This window comes from Pteronotus mesoamericanus, unplaced genomic scaffold (genome assembly GCF_021234165.1).
Source record: "Pteronotus mesoamericanus isolate MK-2021 breed Mesoamerican mustached bat unplaced genomic scaffold, CSHL_Meso_final contig_130, whole genome shotgun sequence".
In the NCBI taxonomy this organism is placed as follows: Eukaryota; Metazoa; Chordata; class Mammalia; order Chiroptera; family Mormoopidae; genus Pteronotus; species Pteronotus mesoamericanus.
Window position 1 is genome coordinate 4,395,505 of NW_026555060.1, and position 20,300 is coordinate 4,415,804.

At 39.3% G+C, this 20,300-nt stretch overlaps 1 protein-coding gene across 5 annotated transcripts in view; it reads right to left on the reverse strand.

Moving 5' to 3' along the window:
* The window catches only part of G3BP2 (G3BP stress granule assembly factor 2), an 82,472-nt gene that overhangs the window by 21,007 nt on the left and 41,165 nt on the right, over window positions 1-20,300 (reverse strand). The window contains exon 1 of one of the 5 annotated variants that reach the window (XM_054591667.1): window positions 11,068-11,190. The exons of 2 other annotated variants lie outside the window; for them this stretch is intronic. The gene's annotated coding sequence lies outside the window, so the exon portion shown is untranslated. Of the gene's footprint in view, window positions 1-6,048; window positions 6,145-6,250; window positions 6,461-11,067; window positions 11,191-20,300 lie in introns of those variants that run through there. 2 more of the 5 variants (XM_054591660.1, XM_054591672.1) reach the window with 2 other exon arrangements.

Genomic DNA, 20,300 nt, shown 5'->3' on the forward strand with positions numbered 1-20,300 from the left:
CCAACACTCATTCCATACTTTCTATCTAATGACTAAAACCCAATGCATTCACATTTGGGTCCAGGTAAAATAATGTCCCCTGAAAATCTTTCCTGTTTGCTCAGTAGAATATAACTGTCTTTCCTCTGATTTCTCAAACCACTTTGGGTCTTTATCATAGCACTTTATTAATCATATTCTGCCCTAAATTACTAAATATGCATCTTAGCCTTCCTCTTCGTTATTCCCTTCTAACATATTACAATCCGAGCTTTTCTTTGAATGTCATTTTCTAGAAAGTCACAATTCTCAAAAATCCAATGACCTCTCCTAACGCTTCTTGATTTCTACAATGAGGCAAATAACACACTACTAAACACCTGTAATAATGATTAACATAAAAATCTAGAAGTACTGTTTACAAGGATAGGCAATGTTGGTAGGAATGAAAAAAATGTTAGTCACTTCAGAAATGGCAGTTTCTTATAAAGTTAAACACGCACATCCCATATTACCCAGCAATCCTACTCCTCCATATTTACCCAAGAGATATGAAGCATATGTCCAAAGACTAGTATGTTGTTTGTGGCAGCTTATTAATAAACATCAAAACCATGAACAATAAAATGGCAATACATACATATCTATCAACATCTGAATCTAAAAACAAACTAAGCAAACAGGGAGAACAGAGACAGAATCATGGAGACAGAAAGCATTTTGATGGTTGCCAGACAGGAGGGGGGTGTGCAGGGGAGAGGGTGAAGAAGTGAGGGGATTTAGAAGTACTAGAATAGCCAGGTGGATGGACAGTATAGGAAATGGAGTAGCCGCAGAACTTACACTCATGACCGATGGACATGAACAACGGTGTGGGGATTCACTGAGGGAGTGGGGGTTGCTGGGTAGAGGGAGGTAAAGGGGGAAAAACTGTGACAACTGTACTAACAATCAAGAATTAAAAAATAAAGACATGCAACAACATGGATTAGTTTCAAAAACATTACTCAAAGCTAAAGAAGAACGTTCTATAAAATGTTAACTTATAGGACTAAATCAGATCAGGGACTGGAGGCAGAAGGGAAACGACTATAAAAGAACATGAGAGAACGTCAGAGGTGATGAAAATATCTTGTATCTTGATTGTGGTGGTGGGTTCATGACTGTGTTTGTCTGTCCAAAGTCATATAACAAGCACATGAAAAGAGGGGTTTTTATAGTTTGTAAATTATCCCTCAATTAATGTAATTATGCTTTACTACATCCATCATTTCACAACCATTTAGGAGAATACACCACATATCAAATGCTTAGAGAAACATGATACCCTGACAAGATTAAACAGTTCAAAAAAGACAATTTATTCAAAGTTGCCATCTTTCACCTACTGGGGCTAACGAAAATTAAAATGATTGGTAATATTCAGGACTGTTAAAGGTGTGGGAGCCCTGGCCAGGAGGCTCAGTTCGTTGGAGCATCATCCCATACACCAAAAAGGCTGCAGGTTCCATTCAGGTTGGGGTGAGTAAGGGAGGCAAACAACTGATGTATCTCTCTCTCTCAAAATCAGTACACATATCCTCTGGTGAGGATTAAGAATAAAAAAAGGTGTGGGAAAACAGACTACAAAATACAGAATACATATGTATTTGAAATATACAAATGCATATATACACAACATATATGTATTACATGTCTAGGAAAAAACAAGGAAAACTACATACCAATTCTTAAGATCACTGGTAAGATATTTACGACACTGTCCGAGTTTTTAAAAAATGTATTTTGTAGTTTTAAAAATTGTATTTTAAATTTTTCATTTAGTTTCTGATAACCATCTAACAGATATGAATTACTGATTAGGAAACATGGCTCTAGAATAAAGGTTTAAAGTACGAAAATTCATTTAGCACTCGTAAACCAAAAAAGTATGGACAGTATGACTACACTAGTGACCATTAATGGTTAAAATCTGAGCATTCTTATAAATGACCAACTAACTGAAGAAAAAATTGAAAAGTCTGAGATGGGAGAAGCAGACCAGTAGATACCATGCTAGAATTAAGAAGAGCAGCTACATAAACAGTATAAAGAAAAACCTACTGCCTAGACTGTGAGGTACGCCCTCCAACTTTAATGTTTCCAAGAGGTAATTTGAAAAACACTTGTGCTTACCTGATATGATATAGTACTATTCTGTCAGATAACCTAATATTAATGGCTTTACAAACAAATATGTAATAAACTGAACCCCAACAGTGAAAACATCAGTTCATATACAGTCATTAAAATATTGTTGAACACTATAAAACCATAGGGGAAAAAACATGGGAAAACACAGCATAAAATCTGTAATTAAGATCTGATTTTAATAATGTCATGGCAATGTATGCACTTGGGCCAGACAATGATACTAATTTTTTTATCTACTCTTATAGCAAAATAATTATCCGAGCAGATTTCAATTAAAAAAAGTCATTTTTGTATCCCATCAATTCTCTTTAATCTCGGGGATCTCAAATGGCGCCTTCATTTTTATTAAAGAAAACTGTCTATTTATCCATACAGTGATAAAAGATAGACCCGCATATAACCATAAAATGTAATTATAATTGTTAATGTCAAACACCGGGCTGCACCCACGACCACTATATACAGGCATGAAAACAGACAATCAAAAATCTCTCTGAGGAGCCTGGAGTGTCCTGACCACCATCTATCACAAATGATAAGAAATGTGGCATCTTTGCTCGATTAATTCTGAAATGGGGGAAAAATTCATTCATTGCAAATTTCTGACATGAAAATTCATGTCACGCTTTGGTGGCTATTTCAATGCTTGGAGAAAATGGCCAAAATGAAAACTGCTATGAAGTTGAGATACCATGTCGTCTTATTTAAAAAACAAAACAAAAAAGACCCCCAAGAAACCAAAAGAAAATGACATTTAGAATAGAAAAAGTGTATAAAAATTTTTTTCTAGCCCTGTAAAGTTATATGTACTATATTATCTTGTTTCTTATAAAAAGAGTAATATTTCTACTAATAGGCTGCAGTTCTTTTTACCAGGAAAAAAAAAACCAAACAAACCTGTTACCAAAGGCTATGTCTATGCTATGACTAAGCTCATCTCTACTACTAAATAGCCATTCCCTTTCCCCTCTAGAGCCCCTCACTCTGGGCTCATGCAAGTCAGGCCCAAGCCCCTTCTCACTGAACCCCATATCTCAATAGCTAACCCCATATTAAAATTAGAACGTTCTGAAATTCCAGATGGTTTCTGTTTAAAATGACTTTACCAATCAAACAGCAATGTATTATCTCTCTCTCTCTTAAGAGCAAAGACCTTTCATTTGTTGTGGCAGACCACAAAATGAAAGCATCACAATCAAGATCCAAGCACCAGTAGTAGAAATAAACAATAAATGGTAGTTGTGGATTAAGCCTTCTCTTTTTTTAGACCCCAAATATAAGGAGGCAAGTTTTGAAGCTCAGATACTATTAAAAGTGACCAAGTGTTAAGAGAGGAAATGCTGCCCAACAAAAAGCATGTATTTATACTGTGCTTTAAATTTAACAAGTAGCCTACATGTTCCTTTATCTCCTTGAAAAAGATAGGATATTTGCTTCATTCACAAAAAAGGAAACTGATGTTTAGAGGGCCTAAGAAAAGGGAGGAGTTCATGGTCCATCTTTACGGTTATGAGAGACAATCTGAATTTGAGTGTCCTCTCTCTGGTGATATTTTCATTGTACCGGTTAAATACAACCACTTTGTAAGAACAGCCAAAAGCACAAGAAAATAAAAAAATTTTTAAAGTCCAACTGTTCCCATATTTGATATTGTTGGTAAAAGCTAAAAAGCAGGAGACAGTAACGTAACAGAAAATCCAAAAGAATCTTCCCAACATACTACAAAGGTATATCAAAATAAGGCAAAAATATATATAGAAAATAAACAATAATAAACTGAGACAAAGCAGTCGGGAAACTGATACTGTTGCTTCTGAGCCAGTCCAGAGTTCTGGGAGAAGAACCAATTTGCCCTATTAGCTCTTAAACAAGTGCTACCAGTGGAGAGTAACTAAGTTATGCTTGTCAATTAAACTTTACTGAATATAGACGTTCAGAAACAACCCTTAAGTTTGTACCCATAAAAACCAGACTTGAAAAGTAGTCATTTTCCAACCCCATACCCCCTCAGCATAAATTACCTAGTAAAAATCATATTTAAAGCACCCTAGGAAAAAATTCTCAATCCTGATAATGGGTCACCAACAGCAGTACTTCTGCAGGATAAGAAAGCTGTTAAAAACCTTAAGATATTATTAGTAGTATTTATAGATTTTCATTAACTGCCAAGGCAATGTTGATTTTTGATCTCTCATACATGCAATACAGACAATGAATATTTCCTGCTACCAACAGTGCCAATACTATTCAAAGTCAAGAGTTCTGTGCTGGATGAATTGTCAAGTATTTGGCCCCTTGCAAAATGAGCACTCAATTCGACTATCAAATTACTGGAGTTATTTTTTTCTCCTTGGTTCTACTTTTGATCTCCATCCATCCCACAAGCATTCTGGTTCTACTTTTTTCCCTCTCTTCACTCTTAATAGTTTGTCACTATGACTAATATTTCAGCCTCGAATATTAGCAATCTGAACAGCTCTTAGTAAGCAATCCTTTTGAGGTCCTTTTCCTATCTACGATTCCTGATAACCTTCCAAAATTAAACAGCATTTAGAGATTAAATCATATGACTTAGTTCTAAAAATTTTAAACAAAAACCTAATAAATATCACCAAAGAAAAGTGTAATTCAATTCCAAGAAGTTCAAACTAATTACACTATTTTTTAAGACCAGAAATTTTGGACATCAAAAGGACTACTGGATACTAACAGGGCCAAACGTTTACTTAGAAACTTTGCTCACATGCCTAAGGCTATATTAACTGCCAAATATGGAGCTGAACAAGGAATTCCCATCTTCTTCCACTCTAGCATATGGGGCTCCCTGACGGCAGTTACTGGTTCACGGAACCAGGTACATGCAATGCTAACATTTGGAAGACTAACGTGAGGTGTGGAGACTTGCACTTAAAAAAACAAAACAAAACAGTATTTTAACCCAAGTTATTATCATAACAATCATATAGGCGGTTAGAGGAGACAACTTTGCTGTTACTGCACCTACGGTGCACGTGTTTTATTTTTTGTTTGTTTAAGAGAGTAAAGATACTCCCCCGCCAAAAAAGTTAAAAAGTTAAATAGACCTTGAAAGGGAAAAATACTGATCTATGCGGAAAATTATAGATACAAATCTATATTCGCTCCAAAGCGGTACAGGGCCATCTTAAATCTGCTTTTAGAGGCAGGTAATATTCAACCAGATTCGACTAACAAAACACTCTTGGGAAGCTTAGGTTCTTTCCCCTTAACTATCCTGTCCAACGCCCCCCCCCCGCCCCCGCAAAAGTGGGGTAAGAGAAATCCATTCTCTAAAGCACTCAAACATTTTTTTCTGTTCCTAGGTCAATAAAGAATCGTTTACATAAAAAGAGCATGAAAAAGCAAACGTTACAGATAGCTCCAGTTTCTGAACACGTTGGGGATAAAGCCGAGAGGGAGTCAAAGACCGCGGAACACTTAGGTACAGGGTAGGCAAAGCAGCCGCTGCCATCAAACCCGGATTCTGTTTCCGTGCACAGAAATGGTGCCCGGAGGCCTCTACTTTCGCATCTGCGTCGCTTCTGCCTCCGCCGACAGAGCCTCTTTCCCCCTCCCCCACGGGCGGGGCGGCGACCGCCTCCCCGCTAGCAGGGAACCAGGAATAAGAGCCGCAAATGAATCGGAGGCAAGACTGGGGGTTCCCCATCTAAAACATCCTCTCCGGTATGCCCGCTCCTTCACCATTCGTATTAAGCCTCCATTAGTGCGCCTTTGGGTACTACTGCGTCCCCTTGTTCAACTCGCCACCTCATCCCCAACAAACCGCGGCTCCACCTGTGCCCTCATAACGCCGGTCGGTCACCTCCCTCCCTTCCCATGCGGCCTCCCACCCCTCACCTGTGGGGAAACGCTCGGCTTCTCTCACGCATACACGATAGCGTAGGCAGCCGGCAAGAACAATGTCTCTCTACGGCTAAACCTCCGATATCAGGGTTCACACTGTGGGCGGTTGCCTCGAGCTGCCGCGCGAGAAAGAACACGAAGGGAACGTCCCCTTCCGACCACCACGCCGACAACCCTTCCAGGCCCCCTTACACACCTCCAACCAACAGCGGCGACGGGTACGTCGCGCGGAGGTCAGCAGTAGAGTCGCAGCGAACCCAACCTGCTACAGCGGATTTCTCTCGTTCGCCTCCCCCTCCCTCCGACAAACGTCAAGCCTCAGAAGCAGGAGAGCCGCGAGCTCGGTCTCTTACAACCAGCTCTTCCCGGGCGCCAGGCGCTGCAGCGAGCGACCAGGAACACGGACGTCCCGCCCCCTTTGCCACCGCCCCCTCTTATTGTTTTACCCCTGCCGAAAGGGCTGGGGAACCCCCCAGCACAGCCTCAGCCAATCACGCATCTCCTTCGCGAACTGGACCCAACCTTCTCGCGTCGCTCTGCCGAGCACGCGCAGAATGCTGCCGCGCTCACGTACTCTCGCGCCCAGAAAGCCGGGGAACCGGAACCGGCCTAAAGCCGGTACTAGAGTCCGCTGATTTGACGTCACAAGGAGGCTGCCTTTCTCCTGCCTGAAGGCTCTGGCCGTGCCGCCCTTCTAGATCGCGGAAGAACTAGAGCCGGTTCGCTCGCAGCGATATCTTTTTCGGGCTGTTTTTGGAGGCCGGTATTTCTGGTGCCTTTTGATTACTAATATTAAGAGGGAGGGATTTTCTTTTTGAACTAAGAGCATGTTGTTTGCTGCTTAAGATGAGTACAACACGCAGCCAGTGGTTTCAGCTGTTTGCACCCTGAACTTACCTATATTGTTTGTTAACCCATTCTAGGAAATGAAGATTTTAAGCTCCACCGAGAAACTCAAATTCACCCTAACAGCTCAAAGCTGTTATATACATATATATCAAGCCTACCGGAAGCTAGGCCCAAGGATGTAGAAAAATACGGTGTGGCCTCCACAGAGGGGAAAAGAATCTATTCTTTGTAAGACCGTTCTGTATTTAGGTGTTGCTAAATACACACTAATCAGTTTACCAACCAAGACAGCTAAAAGGCTGAAATCCCAAGAGATATCAGGATTACAGTCCTGTCCTAGATCTAAACAGACTTGGCCCTGGGGCGTAGCTGGGGAAAAACTAGGTACTGACTCTCCTGACCTTGATTCATGGAAAAAGCCAAATCTTAGAGTCAAGGAAGCCACTTTGCACCTTAGTTCTGTCAAAGAATATCAAGACAGCAGAGTAATTTTGGAAGGAAGGGCTGAAGGAATGGTGAAACAAAGGGCAGTTAGTAAAGAGAACACATTTATTAAATGCCAATGGACCAAACAATGTGGGCATATACATTTCATCAGTTTTCTTCACAATCCTGTAAGAGCAATTGTAGGTTTTTTTAATGTGAAAACTGAGGTTTACAGAGGTAATGCCCACATTCGAACCTCTAAAATCAACATAGTTTTTACCTGAGGATGCTAAATCATTTTGTAACATGCAAAAATATATAGGCAGACCATCACTTTTGTGAAATGAACTTGGACATGTTTTTCCTTAAGGCATCATAATATGCAGATTGCTTTTAAGTCTAATACTTATGTACCAGGCACTCTTCTGATTATTTTTCATAATTGTTTAAGCCTCACAATATCCCCATAAAGTAGATAAGTATTTTATGCCCATTTTACAGATGAGGCAACCGAGGCTTAAAAAGGTCAAGTAACTTGCCACGGTCACACAGCTACCATTTGGTGGAGCTGGAATTCAAACACAAGCAGTCTGCTTTCACACTACATGCCCTTAACCACAAGCTATAGAATACTTTCATTGTATTGACTATTAATTGCTGCAACTTATCTCCCCTACTGCTGATTGACCTTGAGTGGTTTCCAATGTGGGTCTTTCATGTACCACACTGCTATTCCTGGTGCACAGGTAAAACATTTCTTTAGAGCAGTGGTTCTCAGAAATTAATGTGCATCAGAATCACCTAAGGAACCTGTTAAAATACTAGGTTGGCCAAAAAGTTCGTTTGTTTTTTTCCCTGTAAGATGGCTCTAGTAGCACTTGGTTGTTTTTAACTTCATTCAAAACAATTTTGTTACACTGAATTGTGACAGCTGTCATCTGCATGCATTAAAAAAACATCAAAATTGGTGAATTTTTGTGTAGCTATTTTAATATTGAAGGTGGGAGAAAACGCGCAACATTTTAAGCATATTATGCTTTATTATTTGCAGAAAGGTAAAAACAACTGTAAGGCCAAAAAAAGAAAAAAGAAATAAAAGAGAAAGATTTGTGCAGTGTATAGAAAAGATGCCGTGACTGATCCAACCTGTCAAAAGTGGTTTGCAAAGTTTCATGCTGGAGACGTCTTGCCAGATGCTGCTCCACAGTCAGACAGACCAGTTAAAGTTAATAGCAAGCAAATTGAGACATTAACTGAGGACAATCAATGTTATACCACAGGGGAGATAGCTGACATACAATAGCCAAATCAATAAAGTTATTGGTGAAAATGAAAAATGTATCCTTTATTTTATGGAAAAAACTAAACAGACTTTTTGGCCAACCCAATACATATTGCTGGGTCCCCCTCCCATGGTTTCTAATTCAGCAAGTCTGCATTTCTAACATTCCCAGGTGCTGCTGCTGCTGCTGCCCTAGCAGCAGTTAAACCATACTTTAAAAACTACTGATCTACAACATAGGTTGGCAAACTTACACTGTAAAGACCACTTAGTAAGTATTTTAGGTTTTGAGGGGCACATATAGTCTCTGCCACACATCTTCCCTCCTTTTTTTATTTCTCTAAAGTTGTAAGAAACGGTCTTATCTTAGCTCTAGGGCTATAAAAAACCTGCCTCAGGTAAGCCCTGCTCTAGGGTATAAGTAGATTTACTGGGGAAAAAGATTGAGCTATCTTCAATTTTAGTTCAAAACAAAACAAAACAAAACAAAACAAACACCCTAAACTGTTTTTTCAAAGTGGTGATTTTTTTACTTCCTAAATGTCTCTCAAGTCTGTGCTCTCTGAATGCGTCTCCATACCTATAGCCTCTGCAGATTCAGTCCTCTTTTCTTCCTTCCAAAATGATTGCAGTAGCCTCCTAACTAATCTCCCAGCCCTTCAAAGATAACCTCCATGAAACAGCCCCTCCCCATGATAAGGCAGGGAGACCAGCACGAATTGCATTCATTCAGTGGCTCAAGCCAGAAACCTTAAGTCATCCTTGACTCTTTCTCACACCACACAGCCAATCATAAGTAAATTTCTGTTCCCTCTACCTTCCAACATTTATTCTGGGTTAAACACTTTTCATTACTATTACTACTATTATTGAGTCCAGGCCTCCACTACCTACTGCAACAGCCTTAAGAGACATGATGTTTCCACCCTCATTCTACTATAGTCTAGTTTCACAGCAACCAGATCCTTTACAGCTACTAATCAGATGATATTCTCAAAACCTTCCAAAGACAACACACATAAAAAAAGCCCCAAGTCCTTACTGGGGCCTAACAAGGTCTAACTGGTCTAGACCTAACCTGCTGCTTCCATTTCTTACCACTTTTTCACTTCTACCCCCAGCTCTTCCTTTGATACTCCAATCACACTCCCAACCAGAAAGTGTGCCTTGGGTGGGTGTGAACCTTCATCTACAATCTGAAAAATCAAAGTAAGTATCTATGATTTCCCCAAGTACTCATACTAAAACATCTTAACCATCCTAAAGCTGAGTTAAGTATGATTTTCCCTTTCACAAACACACCAGATAGCTATTGTTATGTTGGCTGTTATCATTCTTTTTATTTGGTAATCTAAGGGAAAAGAGGTGAGTGTATCTGATTAAATAGTTAGGTATTGCATGTTTTTAAAAATTTTTATAGCACACTGATTGAAAATCACTACTATGTGCCCTGGGTGGCGTGGCTCAGTGGATTGACTGCCGGCCTGAGAACCAAACGGTTGCTGGTTTGATTCCCAGTCAAGGCACATGCTTGGGTTGCGGACCAGGGTGTGCGAGAGGCAACCATACACTGATGCTTCTCTCCCTATCTTTCTTCCTCCCTTTCCCTCTCTCTAAAGATAAATAAATAAAATCTTTTAAAAAAAGAAAAGAAAATCACTGCTATAACCTATACACATTCAAATTTCATCAGTTATCCAACAATATCCTTTATATCGAAAGGAAAAAAATTATTTTCTGGTTCAGGATATAATTCAGTATTACAAATTCATTTAGTTATGTCACCTTACTCTTCTGTATTCTAAGAAATCAATATGAAAACCTAATTAATAAACATGCAAAGGATTTCTAACTTAAAAAAAACATAAACATACATGAAGAGCTATTAAACAAACAATGACAAGCCATAACTGGTAAATATTTTTAAATGAAACCACCCAATATTTTTTTAAAAGCCCCTTTGCATATTTCTATTGCAAGTAAATACTAATTCATCCTTTCAGAAAAGCAACTTGGCAAGATATAGCAAAAGTTTTAACATGTTTGTACTTTTTGTGCCAATAATTCCACTTCTGGACATTTATCCCTCTTAGGATATGTACCAAGAAGTTCAGTGTAATGTTATTTATTTATTTATTATCATTTAAAAACTTGAGGCACTTGCCCTGGCCGGGTAGCTCAGTTGGTTTTAGGATCATTCCGACATTCAAGGTTACAGTTTGATCCCAGGTCAGGACACATACAAGAGTCAACCAATGAATGAATACATAAATGGAACAACAAATCGATGTTTCTCTCCCTCTCTCCCCCTCCCTCCCATCCCGCCCCCTTCCTCTCTTTCCAAAACCAATTAAAAAGAAATTTGAGGCACTTAATAGTGAATAATTAAATAAACTAAGATACATATTCTTGACACATCTACATTTAAAGCTGTAAATTTAAATATTTAAGAATACATTTTTTCTTTTTTTTCCTTTTTTTTTTTTGGCGGGGGTCTCAGTCTTTAATAGCGGCAGGGGCTCCCGCGGCGCCACTGCTTGCAGGGCTCCGATCTTGAAAGCGGCGATGTCGACGCTCTGCACCTGCAGGGAGGAGGGGCCGGGGTCACACGGGGCCCAGCGTCCAGCAGGCCCCACCGCTAAGAATACATTTTTATGTCACATTTATGTTTCAGTCTTAAGTCAAACATGTTTATGATATAGCCTTATGTAAAATATATGGTACTCAATTTTCTATTAAGTAGGAACATATTTCATGTTTTTCATGGACTTAATATTTTTCTGTACTTCCTACTTTCCACTGTAATATGTTACTTTCACAATAAAAACATTTATTAAACAATTAAGGCATTCTCTTGGTGCCTGACGAAAGGGAAGATTTTTTTATTCTCTCAGCTCTGTCTACATTCTCTCTCATTACATATAAATGAACATTTATATCATCTGCCTAGAAGGACCAAAACAGCATATCAGAAGATATAAGTGGTAAAACAAAAGAAATGAAATGAATAAAGGAGAAAGCAGACAAATCAAACAGAAATCTATCAATTGATGTTGAAGAAAAGATACTGTTAGACATATCATGGGATGGCTCTCATAATTTCTTTAATCAAAAAAGAAAAGAATCAGATTAATCACCATTAGCAGATGAATTTTTAAAAAGTAAAATTACTAGAATTATATTAGCTGATTTCTGATTTTTATTATAGATTTCAGCACAAAATACTCGTCTGAAATTTAATTTACAAGGCTTTTCCTCTACACTCTCTCATTTGACCATTTTCAAACTTAGTAGATCTTAAAGTCAACCAGTCCCATTACCACCATTTTGCTTATGAAGTAGGTGTGCAAGGGATTACTTTACATTAATGTTTAAGGGCCATACACCCCATATAAGTAAGGTTTATATAAGACCCAAAAATACAAAGACTAGCATTGGAAGGGAGTCAAATCTAAATCCTTAATGGATACCCATTTTTCTTGGACGTGTCTTACTCATCGCAATTTTAACCTTTCAAGAGTTACATAACACTTAACCTTCTGTGACATGCGTAACAAATGTCTGGGACCTAATACCAATTCAGTATTATGGGGATTATGCTGTCAGCACTACAGTGTGGGCTCTAGAGCCAGGCTGCGTGATTTGCATCCCAGCTTTCGCTCATCACTATTAGGTATATTACCTGGAAACGATTATCTAGGTATATTACCTTAGGCAGGATGCTTAACTTTTCAGTGCTTCCATGTTTTCTCATCTATAAAGTGGTGATAAAATAGCTATCTTTTTAGGGTACTATGAAGATTAGATGAATTAACATATAAAACATTTATAACCATGTCTGGCACATAGTAAATGCTCAATAAACACTGGCACTTAACAGTTGGTGCTTGAAAAGGTATATTTGCAGCACTTGTGTTCAACTGATTCCTTTCTCACTCCTTACTGCTTTGCTCTGAAGCAACAACTTGCATTTGTATAGCCTTTTATAGTTTTCAAAACACTTGCAAACATTATCTCATTTCATTTTCACACGCAATTCACAAAGTAGGCAAGCTGCACCAGGCTACAAGAGGCAAATTTAGAAAGAGACCTCAGAGTGCCCCCTGGCTCCTGCCATTATACCATATCCCACTGCTAAATGATGAACCTCCTTAGCCTTGGAGCAACCCTTCCCGATTGAAAACCTAGGGCTCTCCTGTTGTGGTGTAGCAGGCACCTTTACAAAGCTTTTTGATGCAAAGAGAAACCTGCTTCTAAGAATAGGATGAATCCATTCCTTTTAGAGCAGGAAAGGAGAAAGGCTATCATGGTCTGAAAAAAGAATCACATGTGAATTTCTCCTGAAGCCTTTCCATGCATTATTTTTGTGATACTGGGACGAATTAGGGTCTAAAGAGATGTTCTTCCTCTCCATTTGATGGCTGTGTATGAAATATGTCACACATCCAAAAAGATGAGTAAAATACTGGCATAACCTGCCCATTTGTTGTCAAGTATCAAATATAACAATTGGCACAGGGATGTAAAGTACAACATACGGAGTATGGGCAATAATATTCTAATAATTATGTATGATGATGTCATGTGGGTACTAGACTTATCAAGAGAATCACTTTATTAGTTATGTAATGTCTAACCACTATTCCGTACACCTGAAACTAATATAATATTGGGTGTCAATTGTAATTGAAAAATATTTTTACCATAACAATATGAGTGACTATAGGTAGTAGATTTTAGTCATATAACTTGTTTTGATCATATCTGTTAAAGCCTTCAAGTAGAGAAAATTTCAAATGCTACCAAGGACTTACTTGAGAGAATAAAGGCAGCAAATGCTAGGAAGTCACTTCTTCAGAATTGAGAGACAAAAACCTCATAAAAAAAAAAAATCAACACCCAAAGAATTAGGTTACAGGATTACAAAAGAAACCCATCCTGAATAATGGTTTGTAAATTCTAATGGATTCTATCCAGTGCTCCCAAAAGCTATGATGACTGCTAAAATTACTTCAGGCCAAGTGATCTAAGAGATACAGTAACCCTGAAAAGTGTAACAACTAAAGGTAATGTAAATAAAAGAGGATTCACCTGCTCTAGAGTCCAAAAAATTATGACTTTGGAAAGAGGCAAGCCTTCACCGTTTATCTTGCACTGTCCAGGGTAGACTAAATTTGGCAGACACAAATATTCTAGCCATTACTAGGCTACAGAATGTGCTGAATTCTTCAAGCCTTGCAGTCTGGAAATGAGAGACCACCCGCTTATCTAATTCTCTCCTTGATTTAATGCTCACCAATCCCTCTGACCCAGAGGCGCGCTGGTCAACAGAAATTCCTTTAATGGAAAGGCTTATCTCCTTCTGTAAAATGGCATCTGGTGAATCACTAATCAGTCCTAGAGGAATGAAGTTAGTGCCAACCAGTATCCCGGAGCCACAAATCCTCATTTTTGGAGGGGGTTGTGAGATTGGGTCATACTGAAGAAGCCAGGGCCGAGAAGCAAATTGTCCACTTGAGGAGTGCGAAATACATGGGATCAAATCCCGTTTTCTTCACTAACTAATTTTGTGACACTGGTTAGGTTAGCTCACTTCTTTGACCTTTAATTTCCTCATGGACAAACAACGAACTTTATGGTTGTTGGGAGGATTACTTGTATTGTTTAGCACAGTTGTTGGCACAGCAGGTATACAGGTGTGACTGCTGTTAGAGGATTGAGGCAGACCTTCAACATCAGGAGACCTCAACAAACACAGTGCTACAGAAAGGCAGGAACAGATGCTGGCCCAGATCAGCCCTCCGTCCTCCACGTTCCACTCTCCTCTTGAGTCAAATGTTTGATGTGACAGTGCAGAGAAACCATGGCATAAGTCGGCGTCTTAGTCAAATTTGGAAGGAAGAGGAAGAGCGTATAGAGCCTTTGAAAGCAAATTTATTTCACTAGTCTCTTTTACCAACCAGGCTCAAAACCTACACAGAGTAATAAAAGACTAACCTAAATGCAAAATATAAGGCATTCATCAGCAGAAAAGTTAGATGGTAGAATAGCTGTGAAACTTCTGACTGGAAAAAGAGCATCATAAGCAATGATAGAGGTGATACAGGGAAAGTATTTTGACCTTTTACCTTGGCTGCCTGAGAGCAGAATACAGCCAATCTCTCACAGTGTCAGCATCAGCCCTTATTTCTACTTGTATGTTTCCAGGTGCAACCACTTCCTTGTAGGTTCTTCTGGGCTAGCTAATTCTGGATTCTGGCTCCAGGGCAGCAGAATATTTTAATGAGCTTTACCTCAGCAGGAAGCATATAAGAGGTACATGACTAAGGCAAGTTTCTTCCTCAGAATCAATATTCATCCTGCCCTTCTTAATAGATCATATGTTGGTTTTTGTGGAGGTTTTTGTTATTGTTATTGTTGTTGTTGCTGCTGCTGTGTTTTTAAATATCTTTACCCTCCTCCTTCCAGATCGCTGCTCTGATCTATTCCTTGTTGATTCACACTCCCAGGGTGAGGCCTAGCTGTGTACATATATGTCCTGGCTCCTGGCAGCTTGCTCAAAACTAACCGGAGCACCCCCTACCCCCACCTTTCATTCTAATACTAGATGAGCTTCCAAGATCCCAGGCCTGGTCCCTGACTCCAGAGCCATGACCCAAAATTACCCAGTTCTTGATGGTGACCTGAAAAAGGAAGGGCATCTTAAAGTTACTGACCAAAGGCCTTTTGTGCACAAGAAAGCAGTCCCAGATAAAATATGATCATATGGGCAATAATGTTAGAAGCAGTTTTTTCATCTGCTGAAATCAACCAAGAGCTGTAGAAAAATCAATGGAACTTTCAACCCTTTACTTTTTTAAGGAAAAGAATAATATGAAGTTTTGGGTGACTTTTCTATAAGCAGTGTTGGGGAAAAAAAACACTAGTAAGAATTGTTAAAGAGTTTCCAGATACAAGTAAATGTATTTCTTTAAATATTACTTTAAACCATAAGTTTTTAACCTGTGATCTATGCCTGTTTTGGGGGAAGGAGGTAGAGAATGTTTGTGAAACCATGAATATTTTATTTATATGTGTGTATAAGTCTTTTTTGCTGAAAGGTCTGTATTTCATTGCCTTCTGAAAGACATTTGTGTCCTAAAAGGTTAAGAACCAATGATCTAGACTTCCAGTCAAGACAGCAATGTAGACTGACATGGCTCACCTCTTTGATCAACCACATGAAAATTACAACTAAAATATAGAACCACCATCACTTGGCCCTGTCAGAAATTGAGGTGAATGGAAGTCTGACAACTACGAAATTAAAGAAACCACATCCATCCGCACTAGTAAGAGTGGCGCAGATGTACAGTGGGTTGGTCCCATACCCACGTGCGGTGGATAAAAAATTCAGGAAGGATGTCTTAGGAGCAAAGAGCCTCAGCCCTGCATCAGGCCACCCAGCCCTGGGTTCAACTGCCCGGGATAAGTTCCCACAATTGCTGGCTGCAAACACAAGCAGGGACTGAGTCAGTGCAAGAAGCTGCTGGAGCCCCAAGCACTTCCTCTTAAAGAACCTACACACAGACCCTCCTACCCAGACTCACTGCCTCTGAGCTCCAGCACCGGAGTAGCAGCTTGAAAGCTGCCCGTGGTATACTGGGAGAAACTGAAGGGTCTGGCATCAAGGCAAGCAGATGCCATTGTCCCTTTTCTAAACCCTCCCCTCCCAGAGCCATGGAGCCAGCAAGCTGGTGCCATACCTGATGGAGCCACAGCTCCATCAGTGTGGCTAACACACTTTGACCTGCCTTGGAGATCCCAAGAGACTCTGCCCCACCCAATATACAGGCCCAGGCAAGCTGCTTTCCCATATGAATGACAGGTCTTGGCTCATGCTTCACAACTTCCAAAATCCTCTCAAACAAGCAACAGCTGGCCTCAGTGAGCCCCAGGCCTGGAACTAGCAGCAGCCAGCCTAGATTCACAGCTTGGCTTTGCCTGAGAATTTCTAAGCCCAGTCCAAGTAGCAGCCATCTCAGATTGTTTTATACCTCTGGCAGGATGGCCCCAGGAAAACCACAGGGGCGGGGAGGGGTGTTGCTGAGCTTGGCTTGCACCACCTGAAAAACCCCAGGGCCAGTGCACCCAGTGGACAGCTACAGACCATAAAGGAGCACCACCAACCTGCCCCTGTGCAGCTGATCCTCCACGGAGGGCAGAGGTTGGTCGTCAGTGGTCAGTAGTCACAGTCAACCCTTGCATCTGACTGGTCTGGATAAATCCCTCCCATTGACTGATCTGGTAACAGCAACCAAGGCTCAACTACAAGAGGAGGGTGTACTCAGCCCCCACGAAGGGTGCACCTCGAGTACCCACCGTGAGTGATAGGGGAGGCTGTGCCACTGGGCCCTGGAGGACACCTACTACATTAAGCCACACTACCAAGACACGGAGTCAAAGCAGCTCTACCGAATAGTTAGAAACAAACAGGGAGGCAGTCAAAATGAGGAGACAAAGAAACATGATCCAAACGAAAGAACAGATCAAAGCTCCAGAAAATAGAGCTAAACGAATTGGATAGAAGCAATCTATCAGATACAGAGTTCAGAACACTGGTTATGAAGATGTTCAAGGAGCTTAGTGAGGACCTCAGCAGCATAAAAAATATCCAATCAGAAACAAAGGGTACACCTTGAAATAATTGAAATAAAGAACAATTTACAGGGAAACAACAGTAGAGTGGATGAAGCCATGAATCAAATCAATGACTTGGAACATAAGGAACCAAAAAACAACAACCAATCAGAAGACAACAGGAAAAAGAATCCAGAAAACTGAGGATAGTATAAGCAGCCTCTGGGACAACTTCAAGATGTCCAGTATTCACATGATAGGGGTGCCAGAAGGAGAAGAGAAAGAGCAAGACATTGGAAATCATTTGGAAAAATAATGAAAGAAAACTTCCATAATTACATGAGAGAAATAGACATGCAAATCCAGGAAGCAAAGAGAGTCCCAATTATGATGGATGCAAAGAGGCCCACTCCAAGACACATCATAATTAAAATGCCAAAGTTTAAAGATAGAGAGGGAACCTTAAAAGCAGCAAAAGAAAAGAATATTTGGCCATATTTAATGTGCTCCCATGTATAACATGCATCCATGTTTTTGGCCCAAATATTTAGGAAAAAATCTTTTGTTTTAATTTTTCAATTCAATTACTTTTTATTTATATTTAGATACTTTTTTCTATTATAAAGACATTTTAGCATTTATTTTTTAATATATTATGGTACAAGAAATTTTATGTAACAAATAATTACATAACACAAGAACAGATATGAGGTATTTCAGGTGCTACCCATGTATAATGGGCATCCTTATTTTTCCCTGAAAAATTTGGGCAAAAGTGTACATTATACACAGCAAAGTATGGTAATTAGCTACAGGGGAGTTCTCATAAGACTGTCAGCTGATTTCTCAAAAGAAATTTTGCAGGCTAGAGGGGATGGGCAAGAAATATTCAAAGTCATGAAAAGCAGAGACCTATAGCCAAGAATGATCTACCCAGCAAATCTATCATTTAGAATTGAAAGGAAAAGAGCTTCCCAGACAAGAAAAAATTAAAGGAGTTCATCATCACCAAACACTATTATACGAAATGTTAAAAGGACTTAAGAAAAAGAGGATCAAAACTATGAACCATAAAATAGCAAAAAATACTTAACAACTGAATCTAAAAAATACACTAAGCAAATAAAAAGAACGGAGACAGAATCATGGATATGTTTTGATGGAGGTCAGATGGGAGGAGGGTGCAGGGGATTGGGTGAAGAGGTAAGGGGATTAAGGAGTACAAATTGGTAGTTACAGGATAGCCATGGGGATGTAAAGTATACTACAGGAAATGGAGTAGCCAAAGAACTTACAGGCATGACCCATGGACATGAACAATGGTGGAGGATTGCCTGAGGGAGTGGGGGGTGCTGGGTGGAGAGGGGGGAAAGGGAGGGAAAAATCAGGACAACTGTAATAGCATAATCAATAATGTATAACTTAAAAAACAAACAAAAAGAACCAATGATCTAAAGCACATTCTTCCTCAATGTATATCATGGCAATAATGAGATGTTTACTAAAATAAATATTTTATAGTATAAAGAATGTTATTTTCATTCAAAATTCATATTTAACTTAAATTCTGTGCTTATCGATAACCTCGGTTTACCATAACTATGGATGTGGAACTGTTTCCTGCTTTTGAAAATGTCCTATGGTTATGAAGGATATCAAATTGGGGAAAATGGGGTAGAGGTTGCATAGGACCTCCCCATCCATTTCTTTTGTTTTTAAGCCAATTATTAGTTTTATTTTTATATTTTTAAATTGTATTTTTCCCTTACTATTTATCCCCCTTATAAAACACCCCTGACGCCATCACCACACTGTTGTCCATGAGTCCATTCTCCTTTTTGCTCAATCCCTCCACTCCCTAACCACCCCTCACCAGAGCTGTCAGCCTGCTCTCCATTTAGGAGTCTGTCTCTATTTTGCTTGTTATTTTAGTTTATCATTAGATTCCAGATATGAGTGATATCATATGGTATTTGTCTTTCTCAGAATGGCTTATTTCATTTATAATAATGTTCTCCAGGTCCATCCATGGTGTCGCAAGGGGAAAAATCTTTTTTAACAGCGAGTAGTAGTCCTTTGTGTAAATGTCCCATAGTTATTTTATCCATTCATCTACTAATGGACACTTGGGCTGCTTCCATATCTTGGTGATTATAAATAATGCTACAATGAATATAGGGGTGCTTATATTCTTTTGAATTAGTGTTTCAGGTTTCTTTGGATAAATTCCCAGAAGTGGAATTGCTGGGTCATAAAGCAGCTTCATATTTAATTTTTTGAGTTATCTCCACACTGCCTTCCACAGTGGCTGCACCAGTCTGCACTCCCACCAACAGCACAAATGGGTTCCTCTTTCTCCACATCCTCACCAGCACTTGTTGTTTGTTGATTTATTGATGGCACCCATTCTGACAAGTGTGAGGTGATAGCTCATTATGGTTTTAACTTCCATTTCTCTGATGATTAGTGACATTGAGCATCTTTTCATATGTCTATTGGCCATCTGTGTGTCCTCTTTAGAGAAGTGTCTATTCAGGTCCTTTGCCCATTTCTTAATTGGATTATTCATGAAGGGTTTTTATAAGTTCTTTATAAATTTGTCATATTAACCCCTTATCAGATACAAATATGTTCTCCCATTTAGTGTGTTGTCTTTTTTATTTTGTTGATGGTTTCCTTTGCTGTGGAAAAACTTTTTAGTTTGATGTAGTCTCATTTGTTTATTTTTTCTTTTGTTTCCCTTGCCTGCAGAGATACATCAGATAAAATATTGCTATGAGCAATGTCTGAGATTTTACTCTTTTCTTTTCTTCTCGGATTTTTATGGTTTTGGGTCTAACATGTAAGTCATTAATTCATTTTGAATTTATTCTTGTGCGTGGCATAAGAAGGTGGTCTAGTTTCATTTTTCTGCATGTATCTGTCCAAATTTCCCAACACCATTTATTGAATAAGCTATTTTTGCAACTGCCTAATAACCTATACTTATTTTATTTAAAAATAAAAAATTAATTTTTTTTAAATCATACATTCTGGAATGTGGTAGAGTTTGGTTCTTAATCCTAGCTCC